We start from the raw sequence: 21366 nt of genomic DNA on the forward strand, positions 1-21366 counted from the left end.
CCTTCTTTGTGCTGTCCTCTCAATTCTGGAGCCCCTGCTTTATCCTACACTTTTGCATTACATATCATAGAAGCACTTCTCTACTCTACTCTACTCTTCTCTACTCTACTCTACTTTTCTCTTCTCTACTCTACTGTACTGTACTGTACTTTACTCTTCTCTTCTCTTCTCTTCTCTTCTCTTCTCTTCTCTTCTCTTCTCTTCTCTTCTCTTCTCTTCTCTTCCCTACTCTACTCTACTCTACTTTACTCTGCTCTACTTTACTATACTCCAATCACATCAGGATAATGAGGGAAATTGCCATTCTATTAGTTTTCTAATTTTCAAAAAAAAAAATTATTCTTTCTTTGATTTTGTTCCCTTCATCCTTTCTCTTCTGACACTTACCAGAAATAATAAATATTTGAATAGCCAAGTTTAAAGTACTAGGTTGGTATCTAAGAAGACTAAATAATAATAATAATAATAATAATAATAATAATAATAATAATAATAATAATAATAATAATAATAATAATAATAATAATAATAATAGTTTAAGTATACTGTTTAAACAGACCCTGACAGAGTATGATATGTGTTATACCTCAAGCCTTTGTTGCGATCGCAACATGCAGCAGAATAATCAGGCCTTTGTCCAAAACTCAGTGAACAATAAAATAAGTGTTCAAGGTGGAGAACAACAGCCTTGGGATTTACTGCAGAATCCTGTTTCATTGGCACAATCTGGCAAATCAAGCAGTATGAAACGGACGCATGCACAGGATATTTGACTCGGCCTAGGTGATTTTCTCTCTCTTAAAGCTCAAGAACTCTGACCATACATAGCTGAGCACCATGATCAGCTTGCAGCAGGTCAGCTCACTGAGTTTCAGGGCTGAACTGGGGGGGACACAAAGCTTTATTTGGCTAGCCTAAAAATACCAGCAGATGAAGGGCAGCAGTGTAGGTTATGGCTTTTGTGAAAGACAGATAGATTATAAAAACCCATTCTAAAAATGTCTCTTTTTACAGCTGTGGGAAAGATATTGATAAAAAATTGACCAAAATCAAAACAGCACAGACAAAATTTTCAGTCTAAAGACCACCTGCTTATCCCTCTCACTATCTGCCTATCAAACATTCCCCTTTCTCTGCAGGAAGCCCAGCCTACTCAATGCCCAACCCACTGAGAGGCAAAGCAAGCAACACTTGAAGGTGCTATTTTTTGCCCTGCCTCACTAAATAAGGTCAGAGTGTGAAGGAAGTGGGTGAAGGGCCAGATGGACGTTGGTCGGCCTTTACACCAGGGGTATAAAAGCCTCGGGACAGTGGGAGGCTCTACTGATCACTCTTAACTCTTGATACCTGCCCTGTGTGTAGCATTATCACATTGCTCTAGATTTTTTATTTTTTTTTTAGATCATCATGGTCATGTCTGGCTGCTTTGTATCTAATGCTATTCGATTCTTTTTCCTGAGGTCTGCTGCCCTGACGAATTTTGATGGTGTTATTAACCAGGCTGACCCACTTCTTTTTGGCTTTTGGGATGGACAGGAGTGTGTGACAGTATGGAATATAAGACGAACTTGAAGACATCCCAGGGAATAAACAGTGAAAAGCCATCAATAATCTTTATCTTACCAGTGCTGTTTCTGCATTTTTTTTCTTGTTCTCTTAATGACAACACACTGTCCATACTGTCTCCTACTCCTGTTTCAGATCCCTCAGGATGTAACTCAGAGAATCTGGCTTCCATAGGACAGGTGGGAGGATAGGGGTGGGGTTTCCTCTAAAAGTACCATGATGCATTGCCAAGCAGACATGCCCATACGGTGATGAGATGGGCTGGAGGTCTATGATAGCCAAAGTTATTTTTAACCTACCTTGCTCTGTTCCTCCAGCCTTTCTATTTTGATTCCTTTCAACTTTTCTTTTTCCTGTCCACCATATGAAGAAGCAAGCGGCTCCTTTTCTCCTTCATCTTTCTTTTATTTTCACCTCCTTTTCCCTTCTCTCTCTCTCTCTCTCTCTCTCTCTCTCTCTCTCTCTCTCTCTCTCTCTCTCTCTCTCTCTCTCTCTCTCCCCTTCTCTCTGCTCTCATCCTTAAACTCTCAAACGCTGATTCAGCTGCTGGTATACAGACGATCCTGCTACATCCCCATCCAGTACGGCCTCTCTCGGTAAGTGAGTGTGTATGCGTGAATGCATGTATGGGACGTGTGTGTGAACACTCTTTATCTTGTCCTGTCTCTACTGCTGCATGCCTGTGTTTATGTATGTGTTAATATGCAGCCGGAGTAGCGCTGAGCTCTCTGCTCTGGCATACTGCTCCTGTCAAAGTTGCTTTAGTGCTAGCGCTAGTGGAGATGCTAGCACCCTTATTATACTACTGCATCACATTACAACCTGCACCAGGTTATGTCGACAGAAGAAGCTGAAGCAATTCGAGAAGTTTGGAAATGGCAGAGTTCTTTATTGTTTTAGACTTTTAGACACCAGGGGACTTTTTGTCTTTTTGTGTAAAAATGTTCCAGTTTATTTTATTTTATAAGAGTACATAAAGAGTAGAGTACTTTGTCTTTACTCACGTCACTCAATATGAACACAATTCCAAATTGATCCTTTTAAAGAGAAGTAATCAGGGACTGACAGTGATGATGAGACATACAGGGACTAACACATATGACCTTGACCTCTCTGTGGAACAACTCTCTACCTGCTAATTTTACCCTGTTGGCATGGTGGTGAGCCAGGCCATGTTTAAATGCAGACTGAACCAGAGATTTGTGGATCATGTGACAGTTGGACTGTTCTCAGATTGAACAGCTGCTGTAGGTGGAGGACTGTGGTGTGGGGAGATCGGGATTGGCTAGTGCAGGACAGGAATGGTACACCTGTTCCTAAAGTGTGTGTGTGTGTGTGTGTGTGTGTGTGTGTGTGTGTGTGTGTGTGTGTGTGTGTGTGTGTGTGTGTGTGTGTGTGTGTGTGTGTGTGTGTGTGTCCTGACAAACATATTTCCAAGTAATCATTCCATGTATAGTGTAGAGTTGGAAAGCTCATATTCAACGTGTGGGGTGGGGGAGATCTGGATTTACACAACTAACTGGTAGCATCAAAGAAAGACAGATGAAAAAGAAAGGCGGGTGAATGCGGGAGAGGGAAGGAGTGGTGATTTATGATGACTTTCAGTTTAATTACAGAGAATCTGCTATAGGGAGAGTCAGCTATATACAGTCGTCCATAAGACGCTGGATGCAGACTTCTGCGTGTCAGTAAACTACATACTGTATAACCTACGGATTATTTATAATTTATATAAAATTCTTGTTTTATATAAAATTCAGATTATTTGCCGTATACGTACGCTAAGTTTTTAAATGATCATCTAATAATGACAGCTCCATCTATCCAATTTGTAATAGTAGCATGTCATGTAAAATAATATTGTTGTTTATTGAGGTGTTCAAATTGTAAATGACAGAAAAGAGGAATTGCTTTCATAAATTGTTATGCGTATTCTGCATATAGGTAATGGGTGCACACTGTGTTGTCTGGTTCTCAGTTTTACATTGGTAATATATTATCCCACTTTATATAAAATAGTGTGTTCTGTAATACTTCGGTTATTAATTATGAGCTTCCATAGTCCAATATTTTAATCTCTGTATTACTCATCTCACTCACTCATTTTCTACCGCTTATCCGAACTACCTCGGGTCACGGGGAGCCTGTGCCTATCCCAGGCGTCATCTCTGTATTATTCATTAAGTAAAAAAAAAAAGTGTTGTGTAATTCTATGTGTAATTCTATGATGGCAACTTCATTATATTTTGGCGAAGCTTTATGATATAGTCATATTATTTGGTTTGTATGTAAATGTGGGGACAAACCTGGAGATAGTTAAATGTAGAATGTAGTTAAACATCTGCTTCATATCTGCTTAATTACACAACATGAAGAACCACTACAACTGTTTCCTTGTTACGTCTTGTAATTACCTGAGCATTGTCTTTGTAGGTACATAAAGGTAAAGCAGTCTAATGATTTTGTTAAAAATTGGACACTTAATATAAAATAACATGATAGACATACTTAGGCACAGCATGAGGGATCATTAGATTACTGAGGCTGGTTGGATCGTCATCTGACTTCCCTGTGCTCTAATTATTGGTCATGCAAGGGTAACACACACACACACACACACACACACACACACACACACACACAAACACACACACACACACACACTATATAGTGTCTCTGCAATCCAACACTGCAGTGAGGTGCTTGCAGTGAAAGCAGTGACACTTCCCTGTGATGGTCTAATTATTTAAAGGGAAACTCAGCGCTGTGCTACTTGAGTTTATCACTGAGAAAGGGGTGTAAAAATAAGGTGATACATGGTGATACAAAGGAGATACAAATACACATTCTGTGTAGACACAGTGATCTTCTTTGTGTTCTGAATTGATATATGTAATGATTTATACATAGATGTATAAATGTAATAAATATTTATAGATGTAATGACTTTATATCCCAGAGCTACCTATGAACCGTTGGTATAAAAACACATACTGTAGTTGTGCGTTTCTATCAGATCATTATTTGATGCATATAATCAGGGGGAAGTGTGAGTGAGAGAGTGGGATATACTGTCAGGGGTCAATGAAAGTAAGGGGAGGAGAAAAGAGCGAGTGGAAGAGAGAATGAGGAGGAGGTGTGCATGTGTGTGTGTGTGTGTGTGTGTGTGTGTGTGTGTGTCTGTGTGTGTGTGTGTGTGTGTGTGTGTGTGTATGTGTGTGTGGTGCAGGCACTATAGGCTGTGCATTATAGACTGAGTGAGTGAGAAAACCAGGCATGAGAGGATGAGAGGGAGAATGCAGTGACGCTAGGTCAGCGATACAGATCATCAGATAACCATTTATCTCCTCTGGACCATATTAGCTACACATCAGAATGTTCGAGGCTATTCAGGACAGTGATGAGAGAACAGAGGAACCATGCAGTGGACAAACTTTGCTTCTTATGTGTGTGTGCGCACGCTTGTGTGTTGGGGGACAGACAGACAGGGAGATGGGGGAGGGAGAGAGTGTTAGAGTGTGAAACACAGAATAGGAGAAAGAGAGAGAGGGAGAGAGGGAGAGAGAGAGAGAGACTAGGATAGCAGAAGAGAGGAAAAAAGAAGGAGGAAAGAGATTGCAGAGGCAGCACCTGGGCCAGAGTAGAAGAGAGGAATGGACAAGGCACTCTTTCCTTCCTGTTTGGTGCATTGGCCTATTAGAAACTGAACTGAACTGAAACTGAACGTTAACCTGGGGGACTCAATCTGATGGTTACCCAATAGGTAAGTACCAAATCTCTCTCTCTCTCTCTCTCTCTCTCTCTCTCTCTCTCTCTCTCTCTCTCTCTCTCTCTCTCTCTCTCTCTCTCTCTCTCTCTCTCTCTCTCTCTCTCTCTCATTCTCTCTCTCACTCTCTCTGCTGCAGTGGCACCTCCAGGGCTGACTGTCAAGGTGAATTGTGCATGGAGCTGCTCTGCATAGGCAGACTTAAAAAAAAAACTAGCACATCTGTGTCATAATGTGCATGTGCAAAAAGGTTCATGTGTGTACAGCAATGCAGCTTTTTTTCAGAGAGAGAGAGAGAGAGAGAGAGAGAGAGAGATTGAAAGTGCTGAAAATCTCTAAGTTATGAAAATAAAGGCAGCGAGAGATAAAATGCGTCAACTACCAATATACGCTTATGGTGTAATAATTTATACTGCTTGTGTGTTTTTCTCAAAGCGATATAAAAATGTGGAATTTATTTATTTATTCAAGGGAAATGAACCAGAAAAAAGTGTGGTATTAGCAACTTGTCCTGTGAAGTAATCAGGAGATGCAGTCTGGATAATTTTCGCTGTTGTGGTGTAATATTTAGTACCGAATTAGCATGAGCCTTGTACATTCACAGTACACATACAGAGACCTAAATTACACTTGAATTAAAAAGGGAAAAATACATAAAATATATAAAATAGAATTTGTATGTATTCTACTGTAATAGCCATATATAAAAAAGTTTCGCTGCAACTTTGCACTGCACCAGTGTTCTTCCATCGAGAGGGCGAGGCAGGTATGGGACAGTGCTGTGTATCCGAGCCCATGGACCCTGCTTGGGGGACATACTTCTTTATATGCCCATATGAACACAAGCAACTATGGAATGTAAAGAAGTATGTATCCCAGGCAGGAGAGAGAGCGGGGCTTCACACACACTTCACACTGTCTGAGTGGAAAAACGAATCGCAAACTGTCTGAATTTGAAGTGAGATTTTAGAGAACTCCTACAGGAATACTTTAATTGTTGTGGTGTGTATGTGTGTGTTAGATACACTCTGTAATAGTTTTCTTTGAAGTGAGAATATTGTCTTACTCTTATTCCCAAATGCTGTCTTATATAGAATATGATTAGAGAGAGAGAGAGAGAGAGAGAGAGAGAGAGAGAGAGAGAGAGAGAGAGAGAGAGAGAGAGAGAGAGAGAGAAATTTGTAAATATAGAGAAAGACAAAGTGAGAAGGCAAAATACTGTATATCAGACTACACCATTAAACCATAATTTAGAAGGAACATTTCTATCATAAACCACATGCTCCTGGTTCATCAGCTTCAGGACACAGACTTAGTATTAGAACAGAGTTCTTAGTACAGAATTAGCAATTTGACTACACTTTCAGTCATGCTAATCCATTCACTTAAACTACAGCATGACATGTTCAGCTGTCTTGTGTGTGTGCGTGTGTGTTTGTCTGTATGGACAAATCTCAGATGTCCTGATAATAATAAGCACATATGATATTTTGACCTTATAGGGATAATTTGGCTGGTTTAAATGAGGAAATAATTTTTACAATTATTGCAAAGCAGCTTAACACTAAATATAGGTGTAGGCATTTAATATATTTAATATATTGGTTTCCTTTTAAAAAAACAACAACACAGCTTTAATTATGAAAATATACAGGAGCTACAGTATAGCATTTTGAGCTACACAAGGCAATTAACCCCCGTGCATTAACAGTGATAAAGGAGTGTGTATGAATGTGTCTCTGTATATGAGAGTCTGGGCTGTGCGATTGTCATTTAGCCTTCTTCACCAACATAAAATAAATTAGCCTGGATCATCCGCACACTAAATCTGAGGCGTGTTACAGATATGGACTTCGCTGAGCATCAAACTCCTGTCTGACTAGTCCACTGAGAACAGTCATCGAATCACAGCTCTCAATTTACACACACTGAACAGCTGAGCAGCGTCTGAGACTATATCTGCGCATGCATGTGGAAGGAATGGTCCAAAATTAGATACGATGAAATAGATCCAAATGGCAAAAGGAAAAATTCTGAGTGTTACAAAAGAAAGCAAGAACATTAGACTTAAAAAACAAAAGCCTTAAAAAGAAGATGAGCATTCGACAAAACGGGAGCATATGCATATAAGTGAGCGAGACAAAGAAAGAAGGAGAGAAAGTGGGATAGGATACTCTAGGGACCAGGTGCAAGAGTGTGCATGACCGAGTTGAGAGCAGTAACATATAGAGCATGGCTGCAGGAGAGCATGTAGTTGGGAATGTGGGCTACATGGTGGAGACAGGGAGATAAAGAGTGGTGGTCCGTTAGGAAACAAAGAAAGAAAGAAGGAAGAAAGGAAGAAAGAAAGAAAGAAAGAAAGAAAGAAAGAAAGAAAGAAAGAAAGAAAGAAAGAAAGAAAGAAAGAAAGAAGGAAGGAAAGAAAGAAAGAAAGAAAGAAAGAAAGAAAGAAAGAAAGAAAGAAAGAAAGAAAGAAAGAAAGAAAGAAAGAAAGAAAGAAAAAAAGAAGGAAGGAAGGAAGGAAGGAAAGAAAGAAAGAAAGAAAGAAAGAAAGAAAGAAAGAAAGAAAGAAAGAAAGAAAGAAAGAAAGAAAGAAAGAAAGGGGTCAGTATGTGAGATCATATGTTCGTAGGAAAAGGCAGGGGATGGACAGATGAGGATGGCTGGCTGAATAGCAGGCTGGCTGAATACAAGGCTGCGTGGATGGTCAGATAAAGTGATTGAGGTGTGGAGGGGAGGGGTGTATTGTTCGGTCACTTTGCCTATGTCAGCAGGTGGAAGTGCTCATCAGGACATTAAATATGCAGCAATGCTGACTGAGTCAGTGTGCTGAGGCAGCCAAAGTCAGGGGCCTAGGGGCCCACTACAGCCAGATCAGGCCTAAACCTGCCTTAACTCTAATCCTGTGTTGTCCAACGTACTTCATGACCCAGTGATAGAAGAAGACACATCGCTGGGGAATTAAAAGGGGATGAGGCACACTGGGTTTTAATGATTATTGAATTAAAGTGATAGCACTATACATGAGTCAGGTGAATGCATTATTGGAATAGATCAGCATGTGTGCAATATATAGAATGCAATCCAGATCATATGAGTGAATTATTATCCTCTTTTTTTCATAGAGAAAGAATTCAGAGAGAATAATGTATATAGTAATGTACACAGTTAAGGGACCTCTATTAGATGGAACTCACTGCGTAATATTTGATAGCGTTTGATCCAACTTAAATCAGAACAAATAAACCTCTCAATCATGTTGCTTAACAATTCTTTTCACTCACATTCAGCATGACCTCGAGTGTAGTTAACCACTGAAATTTAATTCTGACTTGTCCTTTGTAAATCAGGCCAAATATAGACCAGAAAGCACCATTTTGGTTTAGGTTAATGAAAAATAAATCTGAAAACTAGCTGTGGAAAAATTTCCAGTAAATTCAACACACCTAGATGACATTTATATATAATTCAGCGTGCTGTATGTACCGTATGGTTGTAAAGGCGGAAATCTGTGTTTGTTTGAGTAGGCATATAAATCCAGTGCGGTAAATCAGAGTGCGGGTTCACGACAGCAGCTTGCTGAAAGCTGTATTATAAGTCATTACACAATAAGTGCACAGTACATGACAACTGCTTTGCCTCGGGGAGTTATGATAAGGAGTCTTAGTGCTGAACCTAAACCATCTATCCTGTTCAGTACATGAGTGGCATTCCTGAGCACCGTGTGTGGTGGGATTTACTGTAAAATCAAACATGTTTTGAGACACAGCACAAGAAGCTGGAATTTAAACGACATCTCCAGTTTAAAACATTAATTAGCATGTGCAATCAGGTTAAGACATGATCAGAGGTTACCTCTAGACCTCAAAGAGATCAGCTGAGGTCAAAAGTTAAGCCTCTAGAATGAATGCAGAGGTCAGATCGTAAGGAACGTTTGTATGCGTGCTCACCATTAACCATGATCCCCTTGACAGTTAGTCGGTCAACCAGTGTGGTTTGGTTATAGCGGCATCTTAAAGGTTCAGCTAACAGGGGCCGAGGACGAATCAGGGATGCATAAATTTACAGTACTGCATAAAATGGGGTTATGTAAAAGTGACTGTGACACAGATGATTTTTTTTCACAATTCAGATACACAAAATAAAGAATGTAAATGATGTAATGAGATTTGCAGCTTTGAGCTAGAAAAAAAATAATGTTTTAATGAAGCACAGTTTGGTTCAAATTGCATCCATGATCTAAACTGCCTACACACACACACACACACACACACACACACACACACACACACACACACACACACACACACACACATACACACACACACACACGCACGCACGCACGGGATCAATGCCTCAGTAATTTGTTTCAATCAATTAAGGAGACATCTGCTAGCATTTAAGCACAATAACAGCCAATCCCATCTACATGAGAGAGTGAGAGACTGTGAGAGAGGCGTACAGATAATTACATAGAATCAAAGCTTAGTGGACCATCACAGATGGACTTATTATTACTGACTATAATTTTTCTTTTAGCTGAGCTGAGGGCATTTCCGAGTGAGACAGCCAAAGCTTATTGACACCATAACTTTTACTAGTTTTCTTCGCCTGGTGTTTCACCGTTTATAGTGTCACATGTCTGTCCACAGCTAGCAAGAAGCACTTCCTACTGAATCCGTTTAAACATACTAAAACAAATTCAACATGAATAAGTGGACACGTTTCCTCAACATTAGTACGGTAGCCTAATTAAAATTCACTAGAGCTGTAAACCAGAAGGAGGGCATTAAAAGAACGTGGGCACGATATTGGGGTTTTAGGGTTCGCTCGGCTCTTTTGGTTGGCATACAAGAGCACAGCCTGTTACAGCCAATTACACACCATATTACTAATAATATGTCACTGCAACGAAGTGGCACAATGATTGTTATTACAAATTATTAATACTGCTATTAAAGTGTTATTACATAATGCTAGTAAGCCTGGGAAGCATGAAATTTATCATTGCTCTTCCACTGTCAATCATGAGCATATGCAGGAAAAGCATCTGTCTTTGAAATGACTGCATATTCTGCTCTTTTCTTTCATACACACCATAATATTACTGCAAAGGCGGAAAAAAAAACACACCATGGCTGTAGAAAAGGAGAACAAATATCACTGATGATTTGGTGATGTTTTATATTACCTACAGAGTTAGAAAAATTTCAGTGTTTCAAATAAAATTTATTAATTACAGTCTATATGTCACAAAATCACAAATCACAAAAATGATTGATGAGTGAGTGTGTGTGAGTGTGTGTGAGTGTCTGAAGATCTGAAACACTGTATCCTGTATTCTCTCTCTCTCTCTCTCTCTCTCTCTCTCTCTCTCTCTCTCTCTCTCTCTCTCTCTCTCTCTCTCTCTCACACACACACACACACACACACACACACACACACACACACACACACACACGCACACACACACGCACACACACACGCACACACACGCACACACACACACTCATACACACTTAATTGAACACTTTAGAAGTGCACAGTCAGGTACATTCCAGCACAGATATGCGGGTTAAAGCCAATAGTTAACAGTATTCAAAAGAGAGAGAGAGAGAGAGAGAGAGAGAGAGAGAGAGAGAGAGAGAGAGAGAGAGAGAGAGAGAGAGAGAGAGAGAGAGAGAGAGATTATGATGATGATGATGCTGATGATGATGATGATGATGATGATGGGCTGCAACAAAAGGTTGAGTTTAACCCAAAAGGAAAGAATATGAGAGTGAGAAGGTTAGGCAAAGAGAAAGAGAAAAAATGTAAATGACAAAATTTTACTGTTTTAAAATGACATTTTCTTTAGTTAACACAAGCTCAGGTGATTTACACTGGTGCCGACTCATGTGACATCTGAATTGATGTAAGGCTTTAAGACTAAACTCAATTCATTTTTAACAATGGACATTTTCTTAAAGCAGCTTTACCAAACATAAGAAATATAGTACAAAAAGTCTATTATGCATACATTTATATTAAACAAAAAGTTTAAGATCACTTTAAGTTTATGTCTTGTAATCTTTATCATTTAATTCACATATTAAATATTGCTTGTCATCTTATTACCATTTTGCCAAAGACTATTTGAACTAAGCATAAGTTTATGTTATCCAGGATGATTGGCACAAGCTGTGGTTCCCTACAAGCAAGATGACTGATTTCCAACTGAGCAGAAATCATTTTCCGGCTTAATAAAGTCATTTCAAAGAGAATATACCACAATTTCATTACAAACAGTATAGTAAAGAACTTTTTTAAACCATTAAGTTTTAGATTTTTTTAGAAGTTAAAGATTTACAATTTGCATTTATTCCTTTCGAGTAAATAAAGTTCACCGCACATTACTTTTAATGTACTAAAATTCAAAATGCACCTCAACAAATTAGTGCAAAAAAGAATCAGGTACAAAATAAATAGGCTTTTATTAAAACAACCCAAAATGTCTGACAACTGAACAGAACAGGTTATATAGAGTGCTGTCAGAATCTTATAAATGGAAGTAGACTAAATCTTCTTCTATTAACATGATGAATATGATGTACATGATAGTGAAACATAATCCAAAGCAGATACTTTGCAGTAGCCTGAATAAAGCCTGAAGTGGTGCTGAGAGCCTTGGTCAAGTTCCAGGATGATCACTGCTGTGAGGAAAACAGTCAAACTTACTGATCTCCACGTAAACTGCTTAAGGAATGAAACATTAATGGGGTGACCGGGACCAGATGCAGAGATTGAGAGAAGAGAGAGAGAGAGAGAGAGAGAGAGAGAGAGAGAGAGAGAGAGAGAGAGAGAGAGAGAGAGAGAGAGAGAGAGAGAGAGAGAGATGGAAAGACTGATGTGCGGTATTTTAGGTGGACACTCCAGAGAGAAGGTGAACAGAAGGTCAAGGAGATGAGTCACAACCACAAAAAGGAGATGAGGAGGAAAGGAAAAAACTCAGCCAAAAATGACATGGAGAGTGTATGTGTGCGTTTGTGTGTCTTTGTGTATGTGTGTGTGTTTGTGTGTAATGTACATTTATTACCTCAGTACATTTTCTTAGTGTGTGTGTGTGTGTGTGTGTGTGTGTGTGTGTGTGTGTGTGTGTGTGTGTGTGTGTGTGTGTGTGTGTGAGCAGGCGATGGAGTGTGATAGAGTGTGTTCTGCAAGTTCAGAAATGCAACAGAACACCTCTTAGTATTAAGAGTGAAGAAAACAAAAACTGTGCAGAAAAATCCCCACTTGTCAGCAGAAAGCGGAATAAAGGATGAATTCAGGGATATCCCACATTTTTCTATTTTTTTCCACAAGAATTTAAACATATTCTTTTTAACCAACATAATGCTACAGTCTTGTAGTGGTCATGAAATGCTTTTAGAGATGTAATACACACACACACACACACACACACACACACACACACACACACACACACACACACAAACTGATGTTCACTACTCCTTAAGCGTAAAAAAACTCTTACATAAGCTTGTGATCCACTTTGAAAAAAAAAATCACTTGATTTCTGATATACATTTAGAATCAAATAAAATCCACTTCTGGAATATTGTAAAGAAAGTTAGCTGTTTTCTGGATATAACATTATTTTGTAATAATAATCAGCTTTTAGGATCTTCACTGGTCTATTTGTAATATTTTTCCTTCTAGTGATTGAATTAATAAAGCTCATCTATTTATGTATATTAAAAGCTGACTTTCCATAAGTCGCAAGAATGCTTTAGAAACGCTTCATACGCACCGAACCTGGTTTGTCGTAGATCGTGTGATTTTAGCGATTGTGATTTGAGAGATTCACTGATGGCTACACAGCAGATGTATAGTTCAGTGTAATACAGAGCTTTTTGTTTCTGCTTGAGTTCCTCCTATACCGCTGTTTCTCCATGTTACTGCTGCTCATTCAGTGCATTGTGTGTGGTTGTGTGTAATGGACTGGCTAATGATATCTACAATACATAGTTTGGTATTAAGGATTTTCTAATGTGCTAAAGAGTTTGCGATATCATACCATTTTGCAATTTAAAAAAAAAAAATGAAACGGAATAAAAAAGTTGTCATGGTGCATTTTAGGAGCTCCCCAGGAATCTCATTTCAGACTGGACAAGACAAACAATGCAATCCCGAGTAAACCACTATTAAGTAAGATTAGGAAGTGACACACTACAAATTTTAAACTCTTTAGCAGTTTAAGAGAGGACTAAAAACTAAAACTAAAACACACACAGGGAGAGAGAGAGAGAGAGAGAGAGAGAGAGAGAGAGAGAGAGAGAGAGAGAGAGAGAGAGAGAGAGAGAGAGGTTTAAAAATAAAACGATCCCAAATACAGTAGTGAAAAAAAATTGCTAACTCTAATTAGCGATATCATTACCATGTGATTTAAAAGATTAATAATAAAATTTTGTTTTGGAATTAAATCCAAAGGAAAATAAAGAAATAATCACTACAGTATAACCGTTATACTATAAAAGGATAATAGTTATGTAGGATAAGTTCTTTTATCATGAAACAATAAAACAATGTTATCATGAAAAAAAATACATATTGAGCATTATTAATGTTTTCCTTCCATTTTTTTCCCATCACACTGGACATTCTGGGCCTCTTTATTTTTTTGTAGAGAACGCATGGATGAGAGTTAAGGCTATTGTTACTGTCGCACTTTGCCTGGATCAGCCAATCAGGGGCTGAAAGAGTGCTGAGTAAGGGCTGAACGCTCACGTCCAAATGCAGGGGCAAGCGGAAAGGAGCTGCAAACGCACTGCAGCATGGTTAACACCTCTCAACAAAACCACACAACTCCAGTCCCATGCTCGGGTGCCTGTGATTTGCCTCATCAGGGCCCTTAAAATGGCTAATGACTTCTTTTTTGCTCTGTAGGAATCTAATCTAGAAATAAAAAGCCAATAGTATATAAATAAGAACAGAGTTAATGGTGGGCGCACATTAAAGTTTACAAGCGGGACAGAAATCAGTGTAATAAACAGTAGGGATTGAATGAGGACAATTAGCAAGCCAGCTGATTGTAGCAAATACCACAGCTGGGTGTTGTTTTTAACCCTGAGTTACCACATGATGACTGGAATCCCGACACGGCAATATAAATTCTAATACACCTGTAAAATAGAAAATATTACATATATTTATGTCATATTTCAGTATAGGTTTCATTTTATTGAGTTCATTAAATAGTTTATTGGACTTATTACTGACCTGCACAGTTTCTCGTCCTCTCCCAGCAAGCTCCCAGAGCTTAATAGTGGACAGAAGAGCCCTTTATTAGCTGGATCAGATGTGTCAAGAGCAACAAAAAACCCGACATTTTACAAGACATTGTGTCACTGGAAGTCGGGGCCAACATTTTAAAAGAGTGTGTTGTATTTAAAAGACATAATTCATTAAATGTATTTACTTCTGTTTGCGTATGCATTGCATTACAAACATAAAGGCAAGCTGAATTGGTCAATTACATATTAGTCAATTCTAAATAGTTTAGAACCATATCTTAGATTAATGTTACCGTAATTCTGTTAGATCAGACAGCGAACATATGACGGTAAAAACGACCGGTCGTTCTGATCTCATGCCAAAATTTAAAGTAATTGAATTCATTTAAAATAAACGTCGAAAAAAACAATGCTGAGAAAACTACCGCAGTGTCTGTAAAATCATATTATGTGGCCCAATAACACCCGACCGATCAGGACAAAGGAGCGTCTTTACTTGTTTGTCAATCATATTATCTATTACTTCACAAAGCTCCCTCTCAGGCACTGTGTAGTAGTCAGGCTGTTAGTAACTCCAATCATAGAGCTTCCTTTGTATTTTTACTGATTCTGCAGTATGGGGATTGGAAGCTTCATTGTTATGTGATATTTTACCAGACCTCAGGCTCTGGGACCTCTTGATTTATGAAAGATGCATTTATAGGAATCTTTCTGTTTTTTCTTTTCATTTTATACAGTACCTCTACAGTATATTATACCTAATAATGAATGATTTTATTCTGGGTATAAATGTCACTTGTTCTGTGAGTCTGGTGCTCTGAAAACATTTTAAACCTCTGTTAGTGCTTGGTGTGAGAGTCAGACCTGGGGCACTGTCATGGCAAAGAGGGCATGGTGATAGGAGACAGAGGCTAAAAGCAGTTATATTATATAGCTGATAGAGCTGAACAGGTGTGTGTGCATGTGGGTTGGTGTGTTGGGGGTTGTGGGCATGTCAGTCACACCACAAACTGAGACTTGTCCAGATAAGGGGAGAGAGAGAGAGAGAGAGAGAGAGAGAGAGAGAGAGAGAGAGAGAGAGAGAGAGAGAGAGAGAGAGAGAGAGAGAGAGAGAGAGAGAGAGAGAGAGATGGGGCCAAGTCTGAGGAAATATGAAGAATGGGGATTAAGGAAATAAAGCAGAGGATATGTGAAGAAGACTTTTGTGTAAAATTAAGAGAAATGTGACATAATGAGAGCAGATATGAGAGCAATGCCTGTCCTGACTTTGAAAGCTGAATGACGGCCTTGAATAGTTCGATGCTTGGATCTTGTCAAACCCCATAGTTATTCACAGGAAACAATTCTCAGCTGTCTAGTCCCATATATCACCTGTACATTGCAAGCCTAGTAGCTGCATTCTCATGGACCCTCACACACCCTTCAGGATTTCAGCTGTCCTAAAACGTGACTGAAGAGATAAGGAATGGAATGTGGCAGGGATACACATACTCAGAATAGACCAGGGTATGCCATGTCTTTAATACCAGCCTGACGATACAAAACAAGCACCCGCATTGCACATGAAAACTTTCACTCAGTTTCTCAAGCCTTGTTCTATCAATAATACAACAAACTCTGGACTCATATCCAGATTATTCACACAACCAACCAATGTTCATGTAAGGTGTAGTGCCTTCACACTTTTAGCCTTAAACCTTTACCTGAAATGATTAATAAATGTACATATTATGTATTGTTTCCCAACTAACCAGTAACTGACATTCTTGATATGAAAAGTTAGTGCCTGTGATTTCGTAGAGGACTCTATGATACTGCTTTGATGTGGCTATTTGTCCGTAGAAGGGACTCTGGGGAATAAGAGGCTGCTGGGGAACAGGCTGTGATTCAGTGATCTCTGCAGTGAGCGTTCTTCCCCTTGTAACACACCCTCTCAGCACATTCTGTCCTTACCCCGGCCAGCTGATCACTAATTAGCAAATGGTTTGTCACCACATTCACTGAATGAATCCTGAACAGAACTAAGCTCCTAAGAAACATGAAGTTACACTCTGATCCTAGTTACAGTCTTCATGCATAGAATATAATAATATCATAGTGGTGCAATCATCTCTCTCACACACACACAAGGTGTCAACATTCTCCTTCATTCTTTCTCCATCAGAGGGTTTATTTTTAAAAGGACGGGCGGAGGTCAACAACAAAGTCACAATCGCTCAAGTATTTTAAGAGACAACTAAGATGTAGGGTAGTGTGTGTGTTGTGTGCGCGTGTGTGTGTTTGATGGGAGATGTGAAAGAAAAAGTATTTGCGTTATGGATGTGCTGTGTTCTATTTATTAGACCCTTCCCCCATCTATACTATTAAGCCCATCCCACATACCTAATGCAGTCACCCAGTGCAGCCTCAAATGCAGCAAACGCCTCATCCTCTCTCTCTCTCTCTCTCTCTCTCTCTCTCTCTCTCTCTCTCTCTCTCTCTCTCTCTCTCTCTCTCTCTCTCTCACTTTTATTTTGGCAAAATGCTTAAATAATGGCAATTTAGAAGTTAGCAGTTGAATTTTGGGACCCTCAAGGGCAAGGATAACATGTACAGCTAAATAAAATGTATTTCTAGATGCTTGCTTATGAAAACAAATGACTGCAGGCTGAAGGACTGAAAGGGAAAATGTACTTATTACAGATTACAGCGGAAACTGAGGGAGGTCAGTGTCTATTAATTCTGCCAGCGCTTCATTAGTGGTATTGAAAACTGGGATTAATTTATGGTTTTCTTACGTTTTTCTGAAGCTGCTGTTTCTAAACCTTTTAAGAGGAAAGTGCTAAAGATGCTTTCAGGTCACAGGATGCTCTCAATCTCCATGGGCTTAAATACATGCACAACCTTACACACAATTACTCAATACCCTGTGTGTTCTTGTCAAGATGCTCTTAGAAGCAATCACACATGATGTACTGTAGGAGCAGTTATCAAATGGAGAATAAGCGTTTCTCTACATGGATATTAAAATAGTACACATGCACCTGCTTTATATAAATGTCTTTATGAAGTTGTCACTTTAGTATAACTATCTTGGACTGAAGAGTTTGGTTTTCATATGCGTTTTTTGTATGTAAGTTTAAGTAAAAATAAGCAAACCTCTGTCTTGGTGGCAATTGGCTGAGAAGGTTTGAACCCAAACCTCATGGGAGATCCCCAGATGTTCCCAAATTAATTATTAGTCATGCATGGATCCTTGCTCTGCCTTGGTGACTATGCCCATGAATATATCTCTAGAGAGTGCCAACCAGGGAACATCATTGTAAGGTGTCCAATCCACTTCAGATAGCGCCTCTCAATTCACAAGAGCAGCAGCTCCACTCCAATTCTATTCACTGCTTTTGAGGCTCATTACCAGTGCTTATACTTATAACATTATTCTTTCTGTCAGTACCCATAGCTTTTTACCTTAGGTGAGGAAAGAGATGTAGATGCACTGCTGATTTCATCACAAACACTTCACAATCAAGTGCATGTCAGTAGTCAGTGATGTTACCCCTTACCGCACCTCCAGATGATCCAGTACTCCTGCAGTACTTTTCTAAATCCACAAAACACACGTATACTGAATGAGCATAATCCCATTATGCTTCACAAAGCTGTGCAAGAGTAAAGAGGGTTCTTTCACTGCCAGTTACACTGACATTCCAGGTTCTCAAACTGACCTCTGACCTCTAACATACATCTTACAGTGGATGACGGATGGCGTCATTATCATTAGACACTCACCTGCAGACATCATCACCAGGCCTGGGTATAGGGATGAGCCCCATTAGCCCTAATCTGGCTTAGGCATTTTTGTACATTGCAGATACCTTTTTCTGACTTTTTATGTGTGGGATCTTTAAGCTCAGTGTGACATAGCCATGAAGTACCTTATTACAACGGTGTCTAGATGAATGGAGGGATAGCAACAGCTTAAAGGTTGTAATATCAAGTGGTAATATCAACTGTTCAGCTAATGGCTAATATTAAAAGTGGACTTTGGAATTTGACAATGTGATATCATTCAGGATTCAGAATGAAGACATTACCACACAGTTTATGTACGAACCTGACCCAGAATCACTGTCTATTCTTGTTCACCATGTTTCTTATACAAACACTGTCCTCTACCACTACAGGCCATGAAATTATCCCATTATTATGTATTGTGTCTTCAGACTACTGTCATAAAAAGTAAAAATGTGTATTTGTAAATAGATTTCCTTCTTGTTCAAGCTTCATTTATGCAAACAAGCTGAAACAGACTGACACAGATCATAAATAAACGGAGCAGGAGAGAAAGGGTCATGTTTTGACATATCATACTGTAAAAGGCAAACTTATGGAAGTAGTAGTAGTGTAGTGTAGTTTGTTCTATGTGTCTTTTATTGTGGATTGGCTTTTTTTTTTTATCCTTTTCTGTAAGATTTAAAGTGCTATCTTGTCCTGCTTTGTCTAATTAAATCCTATATTTTATTTGTCAAGACTTTGAGATGTTAGCGTATTGAAACCAAAATAACTAAACATTAAATCTGTTACTCACTAAAGTGATGAACTGATCAGCTTATTCTCTCTGATGTCCTTTGCAGATTCTGGACTGCAGCTGTGATCTCCAGCATTACTGTCCTACTCATCCCAGAATGCTTTGCTAAAGCTGGTAAAATGGAACCAAATCAACTGTTCTATGGATTTGGTCCCCTTCAACCAGCTGTAGCTGTGCATTGATCACCCCAGAGGGCAATGAGAGACACAGAGAAGATCTGGGAGCACACAAACACATACTAACCCTTCAGGATTCACTTTATGACCATGTCTGACCGGGTCCGAGCATCCAAGGAGCTGTCATGTGGATTTGCTGATCTAGCTAGTTGTACCAACCTGATACATATCAGATCTCTAATACTGTGATTAAACACTTTGAGGTTATAAGGTGAACATTAGGCATGCCATGCTGTTCAACTCTTTATGACTCATAAAATCTGATGATTATGAATCCAGCCTCAGTTGCAATCATTGGAATATGGGCTTGCTGAGCTTTATGTCTGCCCATTGATTTCTTGTCTTGCTGGTGAGAGAGAGAGATGTGAAGAGGACAGGATGGGAGAGAGGGCTGCATGTCAAGCTGTTGAATAAGTAAAGCAATCGTTCCTTTTCTCTTCCTTTTCCCTCTCACACTTGTCGTGATCCTTAATGCACGTTTCTGATCAATAAAAGCTCATCCTGAGGTCCATAAATGCTGAAGTGGGTGTTTTTTTTAATACCGGCTCCTTGATGGAGGGAAGAAGGTCAAAGAGAAGGAAAATGAAGAGGAAGAAAGGGAAAATAAAGGAAGAGAGATGACTATATGAAGGACAAGAGCGGGGCAGATTGACATGACAGTGCAGAAGTGCAGTCAAATGGGTAACTCTGTTCTAGCACACGCTGAATACAGGAATTGAATTTTAGAGACAATTTCTGCTAATTGTGGAATCTTATTAGTTATACACAAAGGTCTCCATTTTGACACAGCATAATTTATGTAATATAATTGATTGGGTCCAGCTTTATCTATCTATCTATCTATCTATCTATCTATCTATCTATCTATCTATCTATCTATCTATCTATCTATCTATCTATCTATCTATCTATCTGTCTGTCTGTCTGTCTGTCTGTCTGTCTGTCTGTCTGTCTGTCTGTCTGTCTGAGTATGACTATGCAGGCTATATTGAGGAGCAATGAACAGAGGGTAGGACAGTTGAAATCTGTTGGCGTAGTGGGATTTTTAAACCTACTTCAGTCTAAAACTGCTGAGATTTTTGACTTCATTGCAGACAACCCAGTTTTGTGGAGGGACTCTGCATTTTGTCAACCTACTTTAATGTAAATAGGCTTCTTCAACCAACTATTAAATATTACTTGACTGTTATTTTTTAAAGTGACAAATAAAAACTGAGTTGTGGCTTCTAAATGTTAATCAGACACCTGTCATCTTATTTTACATGGGCTATCATATAAGGAATGGTTTCATAAAATGACATACCTGTGTTTAGGAATAAGAAATATAAATGCTTTGAGCTGGAGTTATGTCAAAAAAGCAACTCTGCCGCTGAGACAGGACGAATGAAAATGATTTAAATAGCCAGTAAGTGGAACTTATTTCCCACCTAGCTTTCCATTCATTCAGATACTGTATGAGGATCTCTGCATTCTTTACATCTGTATGTATTAAAACAACCCAAACCTTTTGAAAAATAACACCAATATTTTTCACCTGTAACAACTTCATGGATTTCCTCTGGTTTTGCCATGTACACTAATGTTTGTTGCCCTGTGTTGCACCAGATACATCATTGTCCTTCGTCCGTCTTGACCTAAGACCCTCTGTCAGCCTTGTTATGTGGTGTGGTAACAGTCAAAGACGTTTAGTGTGTGTGTGTGTTTGTGTGTGTGTGTGTGTGTGTGTGTGTGTGTGTGTGTGTGTGTGTGTGTGTGTGTGTGTGTGTGTGTGTGTGTGTGTGTGTGTGTGTGTGTGTGTGAGTGTGTGTCAGTGTGTGTGGTGTGCATGTGTGTGTGGGAAACAGAGCAGAACCATTTCCCCTGTGTAACGATTTAATTCTGTTATTTGTCTTTTACTGGCTGGTAAAAATCCCATTACAAAATTACTGGGGTGAGTCTCTCTCTCTCTCTCTCTCTCTCTCTCTCTCTCTCTCTCTCTCTCTCTCTCTCTCTCTCTCACACACACACACACACACACAC

The 21366-nt window shown here is 39.1% G+C and overlaps 1 long non-coding RNA gene across 1 annotated transcript; it reads left to right on the forward strand.

Moving 5' to 3' along the window:
- Positions 1–1273: 1273 nt before the first annotated feature.
- Positions 1274–19862, forward strand: LOC125140014. The gene is made up of 2 exons (XR_007139200.1): positions 1274–2162; positions 19218–19862. It is a non-coding gene; the product is annotated as an uncharacterized LOC125140014 (long non-coding RNA).
- Positions 19863–21366: the final 1504 nt, after the last annotated feature.

This window comes from Tachysurus fulvidraco, chromosome 23, assembly GCF_022655615.1.
Source record: "Tachysurus fulvidraco isolate hzauxx_2018 chromosome 23, HZAU_PFXX_2.0, whole genome shotgun sequence".
NCBI lineage: Eukaryota > Metazoa > Chordata > Actinopteri > Siluriformes > Bagridae > Tachysurus > Tachysurus fulvidraco.